The following is a 21,705-nucleotide window of genomic DNA, read 5'->3' as shown; positions in this document are numbered from 1 at the left end:
CTGTAACCTCCTGCTATGCACTGCAGTTCTTTTTTTATTTGTCTATCATTGCTTCTACTTTCCTACAAAGTAGCTTACACTGAATTTTGATTGGGGATCATCTATAGCATATATAGGGACTGATTGTAATAATTATGAATTTTCATATAATTAGTAAGTGTTCCTTTGTGATTCCTAATGGAGGATTGTTTTTTTAATGATTAGTTACAATGGAGAATGTGAGGGGATCAAATATGTATGCCCCACAGGGTTATGATTTCTACATGAAACATTGCAATGGCTGATTTATTCATTTGTCATTCAAGATTACCTCAAAACAAGTAAGTGGTGATAAAAACATAATTTCGAGTTGTCCCTTGTATCTTAATCAATCACTGCTTAGGCTACTATAATAATCCTAAATCTTGTGTGCCTTAATGCAACATTTAAACTTATTTCTGCTGTTCACTGTTCACAAGTTTGCAGGATTGAAAACCTTAATAAATCCACAGTAAAAGTGACGATGCGAAATGGTCAACTTCTGAAAAATCGTCAATTGATTGATAAGTAAGCATCACTTGTTTGCAGGTTTTTTTTAAATTCAATCTTAATAGTAATCATTTATAATAATTCCTGATTTGGTGTAAATGTTTATTATTGATGTGAAAACATTTATAATGATGGTGAATATTTCCAGTTGAATCAAATGTATAATATGGCTACCAGAGTGTTGTGGGGAAGTAAAGAGTAACCTAAGTACAAGTAATTAAAATATGTTAATGCAGTAGTCCTTACGTAAGTAGGCTACATGTACTTTTTGAATGTAAAACTGAACTTTGAAAACAGCCTCCAGAGAGCGTAATATGTATTAATACTCACTGAAAACATTGATGAAAATTGCAACAACAAAAAAAGAGGACAGACTGCCAAATAAAATCATGTTTCATTTTCCACTGGCCTGTTTCTCTCAGTCCTTTCTCCACTAGTGAGGCAACAGCGCCCTCTTCTGGCTAAAGGAGGTATTAAAAGCTTACAGCACCTGGTATTCCCAGGCGGTCTCCCATCCAAGTACTAACCAGGCCCGACCCTGCTTAGCTTCCAAGATCGGACGAGATCGGGCCTGTTCAGGGTGGTATGGCCGTAAGCGAATGAACAGGTTGTTAAAGGGTTATTTATACATACTTAGGTTTAAAGTAACACCTCGCCAAAATTAGAGCAAGTGACTATGACCTAGTTGATTTTATTACTTTTCTACTCAAACGTGTGGGCCTATGGATAGACTTACACTTAATCTTACTAGATTCAGCAATACTTTGACGCTGGGAGTTAACTAAAGACTTGCAGCTTGTTTTTAAGACTTGTTTCACGACTTGCGGGCAAACTGAACGTTCAAACGTCTGATAAACACATTGAACAAACCGATTCCGTGAAGATTAACTTCCCTCTTTCAAAACTGGCCTGGTTAGTACTTGGATGGGAGACCGCCTGGGAATACCAGGTGCTGTAAGCTTTTAATACCTGCTTCAGCCAGCAGGGCACGCTGTAACCTCCTGCTATGCACTGCAGTTCTTTTTTTATTTGTCTATCATTGCTTCTACTTTCCTACAAAGTAGCTTACACTGAATTTTGATTGGGGATCATCTATAGCATATATAGGGACTGATTGTAATAATTATGAATTTTCATATAATTAGTAAGTGTTCCTTTGTGATTCCTAATGGAGGATTGTTTTTTTAATGATTAGTTACAATGGAGAATGTGAGGGGATCAAATATGTATGCCCCACAGGGTTATGATTTCTACATGAAACATTGCAATGGCTGATTTATTCATTTGTCATTCAAGATTACCTCAAAACAAGTAAGTGGTGATAAAAACATAATTTCGAGTTGTCCCTTGTATCTTAATCAATCACTGCTTAGGCTACTATAATAATCCTAAATCTTGTGTGCCTTAATGCAACATTTAAACTTATTTCTGCTGTTCACTGTTCACAAGTTTGCAGGATTGAAAACCTTAATAAATCCACAGTAAAAGTGACGATGCGAAATGGTCAACTTCTGAAAAATCGTCAATTGATTGATAAGTAAGCATCACTTGTTTGCAGGTTTTTTTTAAATTCAATCTTAATAGTAATCATTTATAATAATTCCTGATTTGGTGTAAATGTTTATTATTGATGTGAAAACATTTATAATGATGGTGAATATTTCCAGTTGAATCAAATGTATAATATGGCTACCAGAGTGTTGTGGGGAAGTAAAGAGTAACCTAAGTACAAGTAATTAAAATATGTTAATGCAGTAGTCCTTACGTAAGTAGGCTACATGTACTTTTTGAATGTAAAACTGAACTTTGAAAACAGCCTCCAGAGAGCGTAATATGTATTAATACTCACTGAAAACATTGATGAAAATTGCAACAAAAAAAAAGAGGACAGACTGCCAAATAAAATCATGTTTCATTTTCCACTGGCCTGTTTCTCTCAGTCCTTTCTCCACTAGTGAGGCAACAGCGCCCTCTTCTGGCTAAAGGAGGTATTAAAAGCTTACAGCACCTGGTATTCCCAGGCGGTCTCTCATCCAAGTACTAACCAGGCCCGACCCTGCTTAGCTTCCAAGATCGGACGAGATCGGGCGTGTTCAGGGTGGTATGGCCGTAAGCGAATGAACAGGTTGTTAAAGGGTTATTTATACATACTTAGGTTTAAAGTAACACCTCGCCAAAATTAGAGCAAGTGACTATGACCTAGTTGATTTTATTACTTTTCTACTCAAACGTGTGGGCCTATGGATAGACTTACACTTAATCTTACTAGATTCAGCAATACTTTGACGCTGGGAGTTAACTAAAGACTTGCAGCTTGTTTTTAAGACTTGTTTCACGACTTGCGGGCAAACTGAACGTTCAAACGTCTGATAAACACATTGAACAAACCGATTCCGTGAAGATTAACTTCCCTCTTTCAAAACTGGCCTGGTTAGTACTTGGATGGGAGACCGCCTGGGAATACCAGGTGCTGTAAGCTTTTAATACCTGCTTCAGCCAGCAGGGCACGCTGTAACCTCCTGCTATGCACTGCAGTTCTTTTTTTATTTGTCTATCATTGCTTCTACTTTCCTACAAAGTAGCTTACACTGAATTTTGATTGGGGATCATCTATAGCATATATAGGGACTGATTGTAATAATTATGAATTTTCATATAATTAGTAAGTGTTCCTTTGTGATTCCTAATGGAGGATTGTTTTTTTAATGATTAGTTACAATGGAGAATGTGAGGGGATCAAATATGTATGCCCCACAGGGTTATGATTTCTACATGAAACATTGCAATGGCTGATTTATTCATTTGTCATTCAAGATTACCTCAAAACAAGTAAGTGGTGATAAAAACATAATTTCGAGTTGTCCCTTGTATCTTAATCAATCACTGCTTAGGCTACTATAATAATCCTAAATCTTGTGTGCCTTAATGCAACATTTAAACTTATTTCTGCTGTTCACTGTTCACAAGTTTGCAGGATTGAAAACCTTAATAAATCCACAGTAAAAGTGACGATGCGAAATGGTCAACTTCTGAAAAATCGTCAATTGATTGATAAGTAAGCATCACTTGTTTGCAGGTTTTTTTTAAATTCAATCTTAATAGTAATCATTTATAATAATTCCTGATTTGGTGTAAATGTTTATTATTGATGTGAAAACATTTATAATGATGGTGAATATTTCCAGTTGAATCAAATGTATAATATGGCTACCAGAGTGTTGTGGGGAAGTAAAGAGTAACCTAAGTACAAGTAATTAAAATATGTTAATGCAGTAGTCCTTACGTAAGTAGGCTACATGTACTTTTTGAATGTAAAACTGAACTTTGAAAACAGCCTCCAGAGAGCGTAATATGTATTAATACTCACTGAAAACATTGATGAAAATTGCAACAACAAAAAAAGAGGACAGACTGCCAAATAAAATCATGTTTCATTTTCCACTGGCCTGTTTCTCTCAGTCCTTTCTCCACTAGTGAGGCAACAGCGCCCTCTTCTGGCTAAAGGAGGTATTAAAAGCTTACAGCACCTGGTATTCCCAGGCGGTCTCCCATCCAAGTACTAACCAGGCCCGACCCTGCTTAGCTTCCGAGATCGGACGAGATCGGGCGTGTTCAGGGTGGTATGGCCGTAAGCGAATGAACAGGTTGTTAAAGGGTTATTTATACATACTTAGGTTTAAAGTAACACCTCGCCAAAATTAGAGCAAGTGACTATGACCTAGTTGATTTTATTACTTTTCTACTCAAACGTGTGGGCCTATGGATAGACTTACACTTAATCTTACTAGATTCAGCAATACTTTGACGCTGGGAGTTAACTAAAGACTTGCAGCTTGTTTTTAAGACTTGTTTCACGACTTGCGGGCAAACTGAACGTTCAAACGTCTGATAAACACATTGAACAAACCGATTCCGTGAAGATTAACTTCCCTCTTTCAAAACTGGCCTGGTTAGTACTTGGATGGGAGACCGCCTGGGAATACCAGGTGCTGTAAGCTTTTAATACCTGCTTCAGCCAGCAGGGCACGCTGTAACCTCCTGCTATGCACTGCAGTTCTTTTTTTATTTGTCTATCATTGCTTCTACTTTCCTACAAAGTAGCTTACACTGAATTTTGATTGGGGATCATCTATAGCATATATAGGGACTGATTGTAATAATTATGAATTTTCATATAATTAGTAAGTGTTCCTTTGTGATTCCTAATGGAGGATTGTTTTTTTAATGATTAGTTACAATGGAGAATGTGAGGGGATCAAATATGTATGCCCCACAGGGTTATGATTTCTACATGAAACATTGCAATGGCTGATTTATTCATTTGTCATTCAAGATTACCTCAAAACAAGTAAGTGGTGATAAAAACATAATTTCGAGTTGTCCCTTGTATCTTAATCAATCACTGCTTAGGCTACTATAATAATCCTAAATCTTGTGTGCCTTAATGCAACATTTAAACTTATTTCTGCTGTTCACTGTTCACAAGTTTGCAGGATTGAAAACCTTAATAAATCCACAGTAAAAGTGACGATGCGAAATGGTCAACTTCTGAAAAATCGTCAATTGATTGATAAGTAAGCATCACTTGTTTGCAGGTTTTTTTTAAATTCAATCTTAATAGTAATCATTTATAATAATTCCTGATTTGGTGTAAATGTTTATTATTGATGTGAAAACATTTATAATGATGGTGAATATTTCCAGTTGAATCAAATGTATAATATGGCTACCAGAGTGTTGTGGGGAAGTAAAGAGTAACCTAAGTACAAGTAATTAAAATATGTTAATGCAGTAGTCCTTACGTAAGTAGGCTACATGTACTTTTTGAATGTAAAACTGAACTTTGAAAACAGCCTCCAGAGAGCGTAATATGTATTAATACTCACTGAAAACATTGATGAAAATTGCAACAAAAAAAAAGAGGACAGACTGCCAAATAAAATCATGTTTCATTTTCCACTGGCCTGTTTCTCTCAGTCCTTTCTCCACTAGTGAGGCAACAGCGCCCTCTTCTGGCTAAAGGAGGTATTAAAAGCTTACAGCACCTGGTATTCCCAGGCGGTCTCCCATCCAAGTACTAACCAGGCCCGACCCTGCTTAGCTTCCAAGATCGGACGAGATCGGGCGTGTTCAGGGTGGTATGGCCGTAAGCGAATGAACAGGTTGTTAAAGGGTTATTTATACATACTTAGGTTTAAAGTAACACCTCGCCAAAATTAGAGCAAGTGACTATGACCTAGTTGATTTTATTACTTTTCTACTCAAACGTGTGGGCCTATGGATAGACTTACACTTAATCTTACTAGATTCAGCAATACTTTGACGCTGGGAGTTAACTAAAGACTTGCAGCTTGTTTTTAAGACTTGTTTCACGACTTGCGGGCAAACTGAACGTTCAAACGTCTGATAAACACATTGAACAAACCGATTCCGTGAAGATTAACTTCCCTCTTTCAAAACTGGCCTGGTTAGTACTTGGATGGGAGACCGCCTGGGAATACCAGGTGCTGTAAGCTTTTAATACCTGCTTCAGCCAGCAGGGCACGCTGTAACCTCCTGCTATGCACTGCAGTTCTTTTTTTATTTGTCTATCATTGCTTCTACTTTCCTACAAAGTAGCTTACACTGAATTTTGATTGGGGATCATCTATAGCATATATAGGGACTGATTGTAATAATTATGAATTTTCATATAATTAGTAAGTGTTCCTTTGTGATTCCTAATGGAGGATTGTTTTTTTAATGATTAGTTACAATGGAGAATGTGAGGGGATCAAATATGTATGCCCCACAGGGTTATGATTTCTACATGAAACATTGCAATGGCTGATTTATTCATTTGTCATTCAAGATTACCTCAAAACAAGTAAGTGGTGATAAAAACATAATTTCGAGTTGTCCCTTGTATCTTAATCAATCACTGCTTAGGCTACTATAATAATCCTAAATCTTGTGTGCCTTAATGCAACATTTAAACTTATTTCTGCTGTTCACTGTTCACAAGTTTGCAGGATTGAAAACCTTAATAAATCCACAGTAAAAGTGACGATGCGAAATGGTCAACTTCTGAAAAATCGTCAATTGATTGATAAGTAAGCATCACTTGTTTGCAGGTTTTTTTTAAATTCAATCTTAATAGTAATCATTTATAATAATTCCTGATTTGGTGTAAATGTTTATTATTGATGTGAAAACATTTATAATGATGGTGAATATTTCCAGTTGAATCAAATGTATAATATGGCTACCAGAGTGTTGTGGGGAAGTAAAGAGTAACCTAAGTACAAGTAATTAAAATATGTTAATGCAGTAGTCCTTACGTAAGTAGGCTACATGTACTTTTTGAATGTAAAACTGAACTTTGAAAACAGCCTCCAGAGAGCGTAATATGTATTAATACTCACTGAAAACATTGATGAAAATTGCAACAAAAAAAAAGAGGACAGACTGCCAAATAAAATCATGTTTCATTTTCCACTGGCCTGTTTCTCTCAGTCCTTTCTCCACTAGTGAGGCAACAGCGCCCTCTTCTGGCTAAAGGAGGTATTAAAAGCTTACAGCACCTGGTATTCCCAGGCGGTCTCCCATCCAAGTACTAACCAGGCCCGACCCTGCTTAGCTTCCAAGATCGGACGAGATCGGGCGTGTTCAGGGTGGTATGGCCGTAAGCGAATGAACAGGTTGTTAAAGGGTTATTTATACATACTTAGGTTTAAAGTAACACCTCGCCAAAATTAGAGCAAGTGACTATGACCTAGTTGATTTTATTACTTTTCTACTCAAACGTGTGGGCCTATGGATAGACTTACACTTAATCTTACTAGATTCAGCAATACTTTGACGCTGGGAGTTAACTAAAGACTTGCAGCTTGTTTTTAAGACTTGTTTCACGACTTGCGGGCAAACTGAACGTTCAAACGTCTGATAAACACATTGAACAAACCGATTCCGTGAAGATTAACTTCCCTCTTTCAAAACTGGCCTGGTTAGTACTTGGATGGGAGACCGCCTGGGAATACCAGGTGCTGTAAGCTTTTAATACCTGCTTCAGCCAGCAGGGCACGCTGTAACCTCCTGCTATGCACTGCAGTTCTTTTTTTATTTGTCTATCATTGCTTCTACTTTCCTACAAAGTAGCTTACACTGAATTTTGATTGGGGATCATCTATAGCATATATAGGGACTGATTGTAATAATTATGAATTTTCATATAATTAGTAAGTGTTCCTTTGTGATTCCTAATGGAGGATTGTTTTTTTAATGATTAGTTACAATGGAGAATGTGAGGGGATCAAATATGTATGCCCCACAGGGTTATGATTTCTACATGAAACATTGCAATGGCTGATTTATTCATTTGTCATTCAAGATTACCTCAAAACAAGTAAGTGGTGATAAAAACATAATTTCGAGTTGTCCCTTGTATCTTAATCAATCACTGCTTAGGCTACTATAATAATCCTAAATCTTGTGTGCCTTAATGCAACATTTAAACTTATTTCTGCTGTTCACTGTTCACAAGTTTGCAGGATTGAAAACCTTAATAAATCCACAGTAAAAGTGACGATGCGAAATGGTCAACTTCTGAAAAATCGTCAATTGATTGATAAGTAAGCATCACTTGTTTGCAGGTTTTTTTTAAATTCAATCTTAATAGTAATCATTTATAATAATTCCTGATTTGGTGTAAATGTTTATTATTGATGTGAAAACATTTATAATGATGGTGAATATTTCCAGTTGAATCAAATGTATAATATGGCTACCAGAGTGTTGTGGGGAAGTAAAGAGTAACCTAAGTACAAGTAATTAAAATATGTTAATGCAGTAGTCCTTACGTAAGTAGGCTACATGTACTTTTTGAATGTAAAACTGAACTTTGAAAACAGCCTCCAGAGAGCGTAATATGTATTAATACTCACTGAAAACATTGATGAAAATTGCAACAACAAAAAAAGAGGACAGACTGCCAAATAAAATCATGTTTCATTTTCCACTGGCCTGTTTCTCTCAGTCCTTTCTCCACTAGTGAGGCAACAGCGCCCTCTTCTGGCTAAAGGAGGTATTAAAAGCTTACAGCACCTGGTTTTCCCAGGCGGTCTCCCATCCAAGTACTAACCAGGCCCGACCCTGCTTAGCTTCCGAGATCGGACGAGATCGGGCGTGTTCAGGGTGGTATGGCCGTAAGCGAATGAACAGGTTGTTAAAGGGTTATTTATACATACTTAGGTTTAAAGTAACACCTCGCCAAAATTAGAGCAAGTGACTATGACCTAGTTGATTTTATTACTTTTCTACTCAAACGTGTGGGCCTATGGATAGACTTACACTTAATCTTACTAGATTCAGCAATACTTTGACGCTGGGAGTTAACTAAAGACTTGCAGCTTGTTTTTAAGACTTGTTTCACGACTTGCGGGCAAACTGAACGTTCAAACGTCTGATAAACACATTGAACAAACCGATTCCGTGAAGATTAACTTCCCTCTTTCAAAACTGGCCTGGTTAGTACTTGGATGGGAGACCGCCTGGGAATACCAGGTGCTGTAAGCTTTTAATACCTGCTTCAGCCAGCAGGGCACGCTGTAACCTCCTGCTATGCACTGCAGTTCTTTTTTTATTTGTCTATCATTGCTTCTACTTTCCTACAAAGTAGCTTACACTGAATTTTGATTGGGGATCATCTATAGCATATATAGGGACTGATTGTAATAATTATGAATTTTCATATAATTAGTAAGTGTTCCTTTGTGATTCCTAATGGAGGATTGTTTTTTTAATGATTAGTTACAATGGAGAATGTGAGGGGATCAAATATGTATGCCCCACAGGGTTATGATTTCTACATGAAACATTGCAATGGCTGATTTATTCATTTGTCATTCAAGATTACCTCAAAACAAGTAAGTGGTGATAAAAACATAATTTCGAGTTGTCCCTTGTATCTTAATCAATCACTGCTTAGGCTACTATAATAATCCTAAATCTTGTGTGCCTTAATGCAACATTTAAACTTATTTCTGCTGTTCACTGTTCACAAGTTTGCAGGATTGAAAACCTTAATAAATCCACAGTAAAAGTGACGATGCGAAATGGTCAACTTCTGAAAAATCGTCAATTGATTGATAAGTAAGCATCACTTGTTTGCAGGTTTTTTTTAAATTCAATCTTAATAGTAATCATTTATAATAATTCCTGATTTGGTGTAAATGTTTATTATTGATGTGAAAACATTTATAATGATGGTGAATATTTCCAGTTGAATCAAATGTATAATATGGCTACCAGAGTGTTGTGGGGAAGTAAAGAGTAACCTAAGTACAAGTAATTAAAATATGTTAATGCAGTAGTCCTTACGTAAGTAGGCTACATGTACTTTTTGAATGTAAAACTGAACTTTGAAAACAGCCTCCAGAGAGCGTAATATGTATTAATACTCACTGAAAACATTGATGAAAATTGCAACAAAAAAAAAGAGGACAGACTGCCAAATAAAATCATGTTTCATTTTCCACTGGCCTGTTTCTCTCAGTCCTTTCTCCACTAGTGAGGCAACAGCGCCCTCTTCTGGCTAAAGGAGGTATTAAAAGCTTACAGCACCTGGTATTCCCAGGCGGTCTCCCATCCAAGTACTAACCAGGCCCGACCCTGCTTAGCTTCCGAGATCGGACGTGTTCAGGGTGGTATGGCCGTAAGCGAATGAACAGGTTGTTAAAGGGTTATTTATACATACTTAGGTTTAAAGTAACACCTCGCCAAAATTAGAGCAAGTGACTATGACCTAGTTGATTTTATTACTTTTCTACTCAAACGTGTGGGCCTATGGATAGACTTACACTTAATCTTACTAGATTCAGCAATACTTTGACGCTGGGAGTTAACTAAAGACTTGCAGCTTGTTTTTAAGACTTGTTTCACGACTTGCGGGCAAACTGAACGTTCAAACGTCTGATAAACACATTGAACAAACCGATTCCGTGAAGATTAACTTCCCTCTTTCAAAACTGGCCTGGTTAGTACTTGGATGGGAGACCGCCTGGGAATCCCAGGTGCTGTAAGCTTTTAATACCTGCTTCAGCCAGCAGGGGACGCTGTAACCTCCTGCTATGCACTGCAGTTCTTTTTTTATTTGTCTATCATTGCTTCTACTTTCCTACAAAGTAGCTTACACTGAATTTTGATTGGGGATCATCTATAGCATATATAGGGACTGATTGTAATAATTATGAATTTTCATATAATTAGTAAGTGTTCCTTTGTGATTCCTAATGGAGGATTGTTTTTTTAATGATTAGTTACAATGGAGAATGTGAGGGGATCAAATATGTATGCCCCACAGGGTTATGATTTCTACATGAAACATTGCAATGGCTGATTTATTCATTTGTCATTCAAGATTACCTCAAAACAAGTAAGTGGTGATAAAAACATAATTTCGAGTTGTCCCTTGTATCTTAATCAATCACTGCTTAGGCTACTATAATAATCCTAAATCTTGTGTGCCTTAATGCAACATTTAAACTTATTTCTGCTGTTCACTGTTCACAAGTTTGCAGGATTGAAAACCTTAATAAATCCACAGTAAAAGTGACGATGCGAAATGGTCAACTTCTGAAAAATCGTCAATTGATTGATAAGTAAGCATCACTTGTTTGCAGGTTTTTTTTAAATTCAATCTTAATAGTAATCATTTATAATAATTCCTGATTTGGTGTAAATGTTTATTATTGATGTGAAAACATTTATAATGATGGTGAATATTTCCAGTTGAATCAAATGTATAATATGGCTACCAGAGTGTTGTGGGGAAGTAAAGAGTAACCTAAGTACAAGTAATTAAAATATGTTAATGCAGTAGTCCTTACGTAAGTAGGCTACATGTACTTTTTGAATGTAAAACTGAACTTTGAAAACAGCCTCCAGAGAGCGTAATATGTATTAATACTCACTGAAAACATTGATGAAAATTGCAACAAAAAAAAAGAGGACAGACTGCCAAATAAAATCATGTTTCATTTTCCACTGGCCTGTTTCTCTCAGTCCTTTCTCCACTAGTGAGGCAACAGCGCCCTCTTCTGGCTAAAGGAGGTATTAAAAGCTTACAGCACCTGGTATTCCCAGGCGGTCTCCCATCCAAGTACTAACCAGGCCCGACCCTGCTTAGCTTCCAAGATCGGACGAGATCGGGCGTGTTCAGGGTGGTATGGCCGTAAGCGAATGAACAGGTTGTTAAAGGGTTATTTATACATACTTAGGTTTAAAGTAACACCTCGCCAAAATTAGAGCAAGTGACTATGACCTAGTTGATTTTATTACTTTTCTACTCAAACGTGTGGGCCTATGGATAGACTTACACTTAATCTTACTAGATTCAGCAATACTTTGACGCTGGGAGTTAACTAAAGACTTGCAGCTTGTTTTTAAGACTTGTTTCACGACTTGCGGGCAAACTGAACGTTCAAACGTCTGATAAACACATTGAACAAACCGATTCCGTGAAGATTAACTTCCCTCTTTCAAAACTGGCCTGGTTAGTACTTGGATGGGAGACCGCCTGGGAATCCCAGGTGCTGTAAGCTTTCAATACCTGCTTCAGCCAGCAGGGGACGCTGTAACCTCCTGCTATGCACTGCAGTTCTTTTTTTATTTGTCTATCATTGCTTCTACTTTCCTACAAAGTAGCTTACACTGAATTTTGATTGGGGATCATCTATAGCATATATAGGGACTGATTGTAATAATTATGAATTTTCATATAATTAGTAAGTGTTCCTTTGTGATTCCTAATGGAGGATTGTTTTTTTAATGATTAGTTACAATGGAGAATGTGAGGGGATCAAATATGTATGCCCCACAGGGTTATGATTTCTACATGAAACATTGCAATGGCTGATTTATTCATTTGTCATTCAAGATTACCTCAAAACAAGTAAGTGGTGATAAAAACATAATTTCGAGTTGTCCCTTGTATCTTAATCAATCACTGCTTAGGCTACTATAATAATCCTAAATCTTGTGTGCCTTAATGCAACATTTAAACTTATTTCTGCTGTTCACTGTTCACAAGTTTGCAGGATTGAAAACCTTAATAAATCCACAGTAAAAGTGACGATGCGAAATGGTCAACTTCTGAAAAATCGTCAATTGATTGATAAGTAAGCATCACTTGTTTGCAGGTTTTTTTTAAATTCAATCTTAATAGTAATCATTTATAATAATTCCTGATTTGGTGTAAATGTTTATTATTGATGTGAAAACATTTATAATGATGGTGAATATTTCCAGTTGAATCAAATGTATAATATGGCTACCAGAGTGTTGTGGGGAAGTAAAGAGTAACCTAAGTACAAGTAATTAAAATATGTTAATGCAGTAGTCCTTACGTAAGTAGGCTACATGTACTTTTTGAATGTAAAACTGAACTTTGAAAACAGCCTCCAGAGAGCGTAATATGTATTAATACTCACTGAAAACATTGATGAAAATTGCAACAAAAAAAAAGAGGACAGACTGCCAAATAAAATCATGTTTCATTTTCCACTGGCCTGTTTCTCTCAGTCCTTTCTCCACTAGTGAGGCAACAGCGCCCTCTTCTGGCTAAAGGAGGTATTAAAAGCTTACAGCACCTGGTATTCCCAGGCGGTCTCCCATCCAAGTACTAACCAGGCCCGACCCTGCTTAGCTTCCGAGATCGGACGAGATCGGGCGTGTTCAGGGTGGTATGGCCGTAAGTGAATGAACAGGTTGTTAAAGGGTTATTTATACATACTTAGGTTTAAAGTAACACCTCGCCAAAATTAGAGCAAGTGACTATGACCTAGTTGATTTTATTACTTTTCTACTCAAACGTGTGGGCCTATGGATAGACTTACACTTAATCTTACTAGATTCAGCAATACTTTGACGCTGGGAGTTAACTAAAGACTTGCAGCTTGTTTTTAAGACTTGTTTCACGACTTGCGGGCAAACTGAACGTTCAAACGTCTGATAAACACATTGAACAAACCGATTCCGTGAAGATTAACTTCCCTCTTTCAAAACTGGCCTGGTTAGTACTTGGATGGGAGACCGCCTGGGAATCCCAGGTGCTGTAAGCTTTTAATACCTGCTTCAGCCAGCAGGGGACGCTGTAACTTCCTGCTATGCACTGCAGTTCTTTTTTTATTTGTCTATCATTGCTTCTACTTTCCTACAAAGTAGCTTACACTGAATTTTGATTGGGGATCATCTATAGCATATATAGGGACTGATTGTAATAATTATGAATTTTCATATAATTAGTAAGTGTTCCTTTGTGATTCCTAATGGAGGATTGTTTTTTTAATGATTAGTTACAATGGAGAATGTGAGGGGATCAAATATGTATACCCCACAGGGTTATGATTTCTACATGAAACATTGCAATGGCTGATTTATTCATTTGTCATTCAAGATTACCTCAAAACAAGTAAGTGGTGATAAAAACATAATTTCGAGTTGTCCCTTGTATCTTAATCAATCACTGCTTAGGCTACTATAATAATCCTAAATCTTGTGTGCCTTAATGCAACATTTAAACTTATTTCTGCTGTTCACTGTTCACAAGTTTGCAGGATTGAAAACCTTAATAAATCCACAGTAAAAGTGACGATGCGAAATGGTCAACTTCTGAAAAATCGTCAATTGATTGATAAGTAAGCATCACTTGTTTGCAGGTTTTTTTAAAATTCAATCTTAATAGTAATCATTTATAATAATTCCTGATTTGGTGTAAATGTTTATTATTGATGTGAAAACATTTATAATGATGGTGAATATTTCCAGTTGAATCAAATGTATAATATGGCTACCAGAGTGTTGTGGGGAAGTAAAGAGTAACCTAAGTACAAGTAATTAAAATATGTTAATGCAGTAGTCCTTACGTAAGTAGGCTACATGTACTTTTTGAATGTAAAACTGAACTTTGAAAACAGCCTCCAGAGAGCGTAATATGTATTAATACTCACTGAAAACATTGATGAAAATTGCAACAAAAAAAAAAGAGAGGACAGACTGCCAAATAAAATCATGTTTCATTTTCCACTGGCCTGTTTCTCTCAGTCCTTTCTCCACTAGTGAGGCAACAGCGCCCTCTTCTGGCTAAAGGAGGTATTAAAAGCTTACAGCACCTGGTATTCCCAGGCGGTCTCCCATCCAAGTACTAACCAGGCCCGACCCTGCTTAGCTTCCGAGATCGGACGAGATCGGGCGTGTTCAGGGTGGTATGGCCGTAAACGAATGAACAGGTTGTTAAAGGGTTATTTATACATACTTAGGTTTAAAGTAACACCTCGCCAAAATTAGAGCAAGTGACTATGACCTAGTTGATTTTATTACTTTTCTACTCAAACGTGTGGGCCTATGGATAGACTTACACTTAATCTTACTAGATTCAGCAATACTTTGACGCTGGGAGTTAACTAAAGACTTGCAGCTTGTTTTTAAGACTTGTTTCACGACTTGCGGGCAAACTGAACGTTCAAACGTTTGATAAACACATTGAACAAACCGATTCCGTGAAGATTAACTTCCCTCTTTCAAAACTGGCCTGGTTAGTACTTGGATGGGAGACCGCCTGGGAATCCCAGGTGCTGTAAGCTTTTAATACCTGCTTCAGCCAGCAGGGCACGCTGTAACCTCCTGCTATGCACTGCAGTTCTTTTTTTATTTGTCTATCATTGCTTCTACTTTCCTACAAAGTAGCTTACACTGAATTTTGATTGGGGATCATCTATAGCATATATAGGGACTGATTGTAATAATTATGAATTTTCATATAATTAGTAAGTGTTCCTTTGTGATTCCTAATGGAGGATTGTTTTTTTAATGATTAGTTACAATGGAGAATGTGAGGGGATCAAATATGTATGCCCCACAGGGTTATGATTTCTACATGAAACATTGCAATGGCTGATTTATTCATTTGTCATTCAAGATTACCTCAAAACAAGTAAGTGGTGATAAAAACATAATTTCGAGTTGTCCCTTGTATCTTAATCAATCACTGCTTAGGCTACTATAATAATCCTAAATCTTGTGTGCCTTAATGCAACATTTAAACTTATTTCTGCTGTTCACTGTTCACAAGTTTGCAGGATTGAAAACCTTAATAAATCCACAGTAAAAGTGACGATGCGAAATGGTCAACTTCTGAAAAATCGTCAATTGATTGATAAGTAAGCATCACTTGTTTGCAGGTTTTTTTTAAATTCAATCTTAATAGTAATCATTTATAATAATTCCTGATTTGGTGTAAATGTTTATTATTGATGTGAAAACATTTATAATGATGGTGAATATTTCCAGTTGAATCAAATGTATAATATGGCTACCAGAGTGTTGTGGGGAAGTAAAGAGTAACCTAAGTACAAGTAATTAAAATATGTTAATGCAGTAGTCCTTACGTAAGTAGGCTACATGTACTTTTTGAATGTAAAACTGAACTTTGAAAACAGCCTCCAGAGAGCGTAATATGTATTAATACTCACTGAAAACATTGATGAAAATTGCAACAAAAAAAAAGAGGACAGACTGCCAAATAAAATCATGTTTCATTTTCCACTGGCCTGTTTCTCTCAGTCCTTTCTCCACTAGTGAGGCAACAGCGCCCTCTTCTGGCTAAAGGAGGTATTAAAAGCTTACAGCACCTGGTATTCCCAGGCGGTCTCCCATCCAAGTACTAACCAGGCCCGACCCTGCTTAGCTTCCGAGATCGGACGAGATCGGGCGTGTTCAGGGTGGTATGGCCGTAAGTGAATGAACAGGTTGTTAAAGGGTTATTTATACATACTTAGGTTTAAAGTAACACCTCGCCAAAATTAGAGCAAGTGACTATGACCTAGTTGATTTTATTACTTTTCTACTCAAACGTGTGGGCCTATGGATAGACTTACACTTAATCTTACTAGATTCAGCAATACTTTGACGCTGGGAGTTAACTAAAGACTTGCAGCTTGTTTTTAAGACTTGTTTCACGACTTGCGGGCAAACTGAACGTTCAAACGTCTGATAAACACATTGAACAAACCGATTCCGTGAAGATTAACTTCCCTCTTTCAAAACTGGCCTGGTTAGTACTTGGATGGGAGACCGCCTGGGAATCCCAGGTGCTGTAAGCTTTTAATACCTGCTTCAGCCAGCAGGGGACGCTGTAACTTCCTGCTATGCACTGCAGTTCTTTTTTTATTTGTCTATCATTGCTTCTACTTTCCTACAAAGTAGCTTACACTGAATTTTGATTGGGGATCATCTATAGCATATATAGGGACTGATTGTAATAATTATGAATTTTCATATAATTAGTAAGTGTTCCTTTGTGATTCCTAATGGAGGATTGTTTTTTTAATGATTAGTTACAATGGAGAATGTGAGGGGATCAAATATGTATACCCCACAGGGTTATGATTTCTACATGAAACATTGCAATGGCTGATTTATTCATTTGTCATTCAAGATTACCTCAAAACAAGTAAGTGGTGATAAAAACATAATTTCGAGTTGTCCCTTGTATCTTAATCAATCACTGCTTAGGCTACTATAATAATCCTAAATCTTGTGTGCCTTAATGCAACATTTAAACTTATTTCTGCTGTTCACTGTTCACAAGTTTGCAGGATTGAAAACCTTAATAAATCCACAGTAAAAGTGACGATGCGAAATGGTCAACTTCTGAAAAATCGTCAATTGATTGATAAGTAAGCATCACTTGTTTGCAGGTTTTTTTAAAATTCAATCTTAATAGTAATCATTTATAATAATTCCTGATTTGGTGTAAATGTTTATTATTGATGTGAAAACATTTATAATGATGGTGAATATTTCCAGTTGAATCAAATGTATAATATGGCTACCAGAGTGTTGTGGGGAAGTAAAGAGTAACCTAAGTACAAGTAATTAAAATATGTTAATGCAGTAGTCCTTACGTAAGTAGGCTACATGTACTTTTTGAATGTAAAACTGAACTTTGAAAACAGCCTCCAGAGAGCGTAATATGTATTAATACTCACTGAAAACATTGATGAAAATTGCAACAAAAAAAAAAGAGAGGACAGACTGCCAAATAAAATCATGTTTCATTTTCCACTGGCCTGTTTCTCTCAGTCCTTTCTCCACTAGTGAGGCAACAGCGCCCTCTTCTGGCTAAAGGAGGTATTAAAAGCTTACAGCACCTGGTATTCCCAGGCGGTCTCCCATCCAAGTACTAACCAGGCCCGACCCTGCTTAGCTTCTGAGATCGGACGAGATCGGGCGTGTTCAGGGTGGTATGGCCGTAAACGAATGAACAGGTTGTTAAAGGGTTATTTATACATACTTAGGTTTAAAGTAACACCTCGCCAAAATTAGAGCAAGTGACTATGACCTAGTTGATTTTATTACTTTTCTACTCAAACGTGTGGGCCTATGGATAGACTTACACTTAATCTTACTAGATTCAGCAATACTTTGACGCTGGGAGTTAACTAAAGACTTGCAGCTTGTTTTTAAGACTTGTTTCACGACTTGCGGGCAAACTGAACGTTCAAACGTTTGATAAACACATTGAACAAACCGATTCCGTGAAGATTAACTTCCCTCTTTCAAAACTGGCCTGGTTAGTACTTGGATGGGAGACCGCCTGGGAATCCCAGGTGCTGTAAGCTTTTAATACCTGCTTCAGCCAGCAGGGCACGCTGTAACCTCCTGCTATGCACTGCAGTTCTTTTTTTATTTGTCTATCATTGCTTCTACTTTCCTACAAAGTAGCTTACACTGAATTTTGATTGGGGATCATCTATAGCATATATAGGGACTGATTGTAATAATTATGAATTTTCATATAATTAGTAAGTGTTCCTTTGTGATTCCTAATGGAGGATTGTTTTTTTAATGATTAGTTACAATGGAGAATGTGAGGGGATCAAATATGTATGCCCCACAGGGTTATGATTTCTACATGAAACATTGCAATGGCTGATTTATTCATTTGTCATTCAAGATTACCTCAAAACAAGTAAGTGGTGATAAAAACATAATTTCGAGTTGTCCCTTGTATCTTAATCAATCACTGCTTAGGCTACTATAATAATCCTAAATCTTGTGTGCCTTAATGCAACATTTAAACTTATTTCTGCTGTTCACTGTTCACAAGTTTGCAGGATTGAAAACCTTAATAAATCCACAGTAAAAGTGACGATGCGAAATGGTCAACTTCTGAAAAATCGTCAATTGATTGATAAGTAAGCATCACTTGTTTGCAGGTTTTTTTTAAATTCAATCTTAATAGTAATCATTTATAATAATTCCTGATTTGGTGTAAATGTTTATTATTGATGTGAAAACATTTATAATGATGGTGAATATTTCCAGTTGAATCAAATGTATAATATGGCTACCAGAGTGTTGTGGGGAAGTAAAGAGTAACCTAAGTACAAGTAATTAAAATATGTTAATGCAGTAGTCCTTACGTAAGTAGGCTACATGTACTTTTTGAATGTAAAACTGAACTTTGAAAACAGCCTCCAGAGAGCGTAATATGTATTAATACTCACTGAAAACATTGATGAAAATTGCAACAAAAAAAAAGAGGACAGACTGCCAAATAAAATCATGTTTCATTTTCCACTGGCCTGTTTCTCTCAGTCCTTTCTCCACTAGTGAGGCAACAGCGCCCTCTTCTGGCTAAAGGAGGTATTAAAAGCTTACAGCACCTGGTATTCCCAGGCGGTCTCCCATCCAAGTACTAACCAGGCCCGACCCTGCTTAGCTTCCGAGATCGGACGAGATCGGGCGTGTTCAGGGTGGTATGGCCGTAAGCGAATGAACAGGTTGTTAAAGGGTTATTTATACATACTTAGGTTTAAAGTAACACCTCGCCAAAATTAGAGCAAGTGACTATGACCTAGTTGATTTTATTACTTTTCTACTCAAACGTGTGGGCCTATGGATAGACTTACACTTAATCTTACTAGATTCAGCAATACTTTGACGCTGGGAGTTAACTAAAGACTTGCAGCTTGTTTTTAAGACTTGTTTCACGACTTGCGGGCAAACTGAACGTTCAAACGTCTGATAAACACATTGAACAAACCGATTCCGTGAAGATTAACTTCCCTCTTTCAAAACTGGCCTGGTTAGTACTTGGATGGGAGACCGCCTGGGAATCCCAGGTGCTGTAAGCTTTCAATACCTGCTTCAGCCAGCAGGGGACGCTGTAACCTCCTGCTATGCACTGCAGTTCTTTTTTTATTTGTCTATCATTGCTTCTACTTTCCTACAAAGTAGCTTACACTGAATTTTGATTGGGGATCATCTATAGCATATATAGGGACTGATTGTAATAATTATGAATTTTCATATAATTAGTAAGTGTTCCTTTGTGATTCCTAATGGAGGATTGTTTTTTTAATGATTAGTTACAATGGAGAATGTGAGGGGATCAAATATGTATGCCCCACAGGGTTATGATTTCTACATGAAACATTGCAATGGCTGATTTATTCATTTGTCATTCAAGATTACCTCAAAACAAGTAAGTGGTGATAAAAACATAATTTCGAGTTGTCCCTTGTATCTTAATCAATCACTGCTTAGGCTACTATAATAATCCTAAATCTTGTGTGCCTTAATGCAACATTTAAACTTATTTCTGCTGTTCACTGTTCACAAGTTTGCAGGATTGAAAACCTTAATAAATCCACAGTAAAAGTGACGATGCGAAATGGTCAACTTCTGAAAAATCGTCAATTGATTGATAAGTAAGCATCACTTGTTTGCAGGTTTTTTTAAAATTCAATCTTAATAGTAATCATTTATAATAATTCCTGATTTGGTGTAAATGTTTATTATTGATGTGAAAACATTTATAATGATGGTGAATATTTCCAGTTGAATCAAATGTATAATATGGCTACCAGAGTGTTGTGGGGAAGTAAAGAGTAACCTAAGTACAAGTAATTAAAATATGTTAATGCAGTAGTCCTTACGTAAGTAGGCTACATGTACTTTTTGAATGTAAAACTGAACTTTGAAAACAGCCTCCAGAGAGCGTAATATGTATTAATACTCACTGAAAACATTGATGAAAATTGCAACAAAAAAAAAAGAGAGGACAGACTGCCAAATAAAATCATGTTTCATTTTCCACTGGCCTGTTTCTCTCAGTCCTTTCTCCACTAGTGAGGCAACAGCGCCCTCTTCTGGCTAAAGGAGGTATTAAAAGCTTACAGCACCTGGTATTCCCAGGCGGTCTCCCATCCAAGTACTAACCAGGCCCGACCCTGCTTAGCTTCTGAGATCGGACGAGATCGGGCGTGTTCAGGGTGGTATGGCCGTAAACGAATGAACAGGTTGTTAAAGGGTTATTTATACATACTTAGGTTTAAAGTAACACCTCGCCAAAATTAGAGCAAGTGACTATGACCTAGTTGATTTTATTACTTTTCTACTCAAACGTGTGGGCCTATGGATAGACTTACACTTAATCTTACTAGATTCAGCAATACTTTGACGCTGGGAGTTAACTAAAGACTTGCAGCTTGTTTTTAAGACTTGTTTCACGACTTGCGGGCAAACTGAACGTTCAAACGTTTGATAAACACATTGAACAAACCGATTCCGTGAAGATTAACTTCCCTCTTTCAAAACTGGCCTGGTTAGTACTTGGATGGGAGACCGCCTGGGAATCCCAGGTGCTGTAAGCTTTTAATACCTGCTTCAGCCAGCAGGGCACGCTGTAACCTCCTGCTATGCACTGCAGTTCTTTTTTTATTTGTCTATCATTGCTTCTACTTTCCTACAAAGTAGCTTACACTGAATTTTGATTGGGGATCATCTATAGCATATATAGGGACTGATTGTAATAATTATGAATTTTCATATAATTAGTAAGTGTTCCTTTGTGATTCCTAATGGAGGATTGTTTTTTTAATGATTAGTTACAATGGAGAATGTGAGGGGATCAAATATGTATGCCCCACAGGGTTATGATTTCTACATGAAACATTGCAATGGCTGATTTATTCATTTGTCATTCAAGATTACCTCAAAACAAGTAAGTGGTGATAAAAACATAATTTCGAGTTGTCCCTTGTATCTTAATCAATCACTGCTTAGGCTACTATAATAATCCTAAATCTTGTGTGCCTTAATGCAACATTTAAACTTATTTCTGCTGTTCACTGT

The 21,705-nt window shown here is 36.9% G+C and overlaps 13 non-coding genes and 1 pseudogene across 13 annotated transcripts; all 14 read right to left on the bottom strand.

Annotated features, from left to right (window-relative positions):
- Nucleotides 1–1,006: 1,006 nt before the first annotated feature.
- On the bottom strand, nucleotides 1,007–1,125 carry LOC136181803 (5S ribosomal RNA). The gene has a single exon (XR_010668150.1). It is a non-coding gene; the product is annotated as a 5S ribosomal RNA (ribosomal RNA).
- A 1,399-nt stretch (nucleotides 1,126–2,524) lies between these two features.
- Nucleotides 2,525–2,643, bottom strand: LOC136181794 (5S ribosomal RNA). Its single transcript, XR_010668141.1, has one exon. It is a non-coding gene; the product is annotated as a 5S ribosomal RNA (ribosomal RNA).
- A 1,400-nt stretch (nucleotides 2,644–4,043) lies between these two features.
- Nucleotides 4,044–4,162, bottom strand: LOC136182072 (5S ribosomal RNA). The gene has a single exon (XR_010668390.1). It is a non-coding gene; the product is annotated as a 5S ribosomal RNA (ribosomal RNA).
- Nucleotides 4,163–5,561: 1,399 nt separating this feature from the next.
- Nucleotides 5,562–5,680, bottom strand: LOC136181588 (5S ribosomal RNA). Its single transcript, XR_010667935.1, has one exon. It is a non-coding gene; the product is annotated as a 5S ribosomal RNA (ribosomal RNA).
- Nucleotides 5,681–7,079: 1,399 nt separating this feature from the next.
- LOC136181587 (5S ribosomal RNA) lies at nucleotides 7,080–7,198 on the bottom strand. Its single transcript, XR_010667934.1, has one exon. It is a non-coding gene; the product is annotated as a 5S ribosomal RNA (ribosomal RNA).
- A 1,400-nt stretch (nucleotides 7,199–8,598) lies between these two features.
- Nucleotides 8,599–8,717, bottom strand: LOC136181342 (5S ribosomal RNA). The gene has a single exon (XR_010667691.1). It is a non-coding gene; the product is annotated as a 5S ribosomal RNA (ribosomal RNA).
- Nucleotides 8,718–10,116: 1,399 nt separating this feature from the next.
- LOC136181862 (5S ribosomal RNA) lies at nucleotides 10,117–10,225 on the bottom strand (annotated as a pseudogene).
- A 1,399-nt stretch (nucleotides 10,226–11,624) lies between these two features.
- On the bottom strand, nucleotides 11,625–11,743 carry LOC136181586 (5S ribosomal RNA). Its single transcript, XR_010667933.1, has one exon. It is a non-coding gene; the product is annotated as a 5S ribosomal RNA (ribosomal RNA).
- A 1,399-nt stretch (nucleotides 11,744–13,142) lies between these two features.
- On the bottom strand, nucleotides 13,143–13,261 carry LOC136181484 (5S ribosomal RNA). The gene has a single exon (XR_010667831.1). It is a non-coding gene; the product is annotated as a 5S ribosomal RNA (ribosomal RNA).
- Nucleotides 13,262–14,663: 1,402 nt separating this feature from the next.
- Nucleotides 14,664–14,782, bottom strand: LOC136181371 (5S ribosomal RNA). The gene has a single exon (XR_010667720.1). It is a non-coding gene; the product is annotated as a 5S ribosomal RNA (ribosomal RNA).
- A 1,399-nt stretch (nucleotides 14,783–16,181) lies between these two features.
- LOC136181482 (5S ribosomal RNA) lies at nucleotides 16,182–16,300 on the bottom strand. The gene has a single exon (XR_010667829.1). It is a non-coding gene; the product is annotated as a 5S ribosomal RNA (ribosomal RNA).
- A 1,402-nt stretch (nucleotides 16,301–17,702) lies between these two features.
- Nucleotides 17,703–17,821, bottom strand: LOC136181728 (5S ribosomal RNA). The gene has a single exon (XR_010668075.1). It is a non-coding gene; the product is annotated as a 5S ribosomal RNA (ribosomal RNA).
- Nucleotides 17,822–19,220: 1,399 nt separating this feature from the next.
- On the bottom strand, nucleotides 19,221–19,339 carry LOC136182071 (5S ribosomal RNA). Its single transcript, XR_010668389.1, has one exon. It is a non-coding gene; the product is annotated as a 5S ribosomal RNA (ribosomal RNA).
- A 1,402-nt stretch (nucleotides 19,340–20,741) lies between these two features.
- On the bottom strand, nucleotides 20,742–20,860 carry LOC136181727 (5S ribosomal RNA). Its single transcript, XR_010668074.1, has one exon. It is a non-coding gene; the product is annotated as a 5S ribosomal RNA (ribosomal RNA).
- Between the last annotated feature and the right edge of the window lie 845 nt (nucleotides 20,861–21,705).

This window comes from Labrus bergylta, chromosome 13 (assembly GCF_963930695.1).
Source record: "Labrus bergylta chromosome 13, fLabBer1.1, whole genome shotgun sequence".
Classification (NCBI taxonomy): Eukaryota; Metazoa; Chordata; class Actinopteri; order Labriformes; family Labridae; genus Labrus; species Labrus bergylta.
The sequence above is the reverse complement of the archived record's forward strand: the minus strand, read 5'-3'. Positions and strand labels throughout refer to the sequence as shown.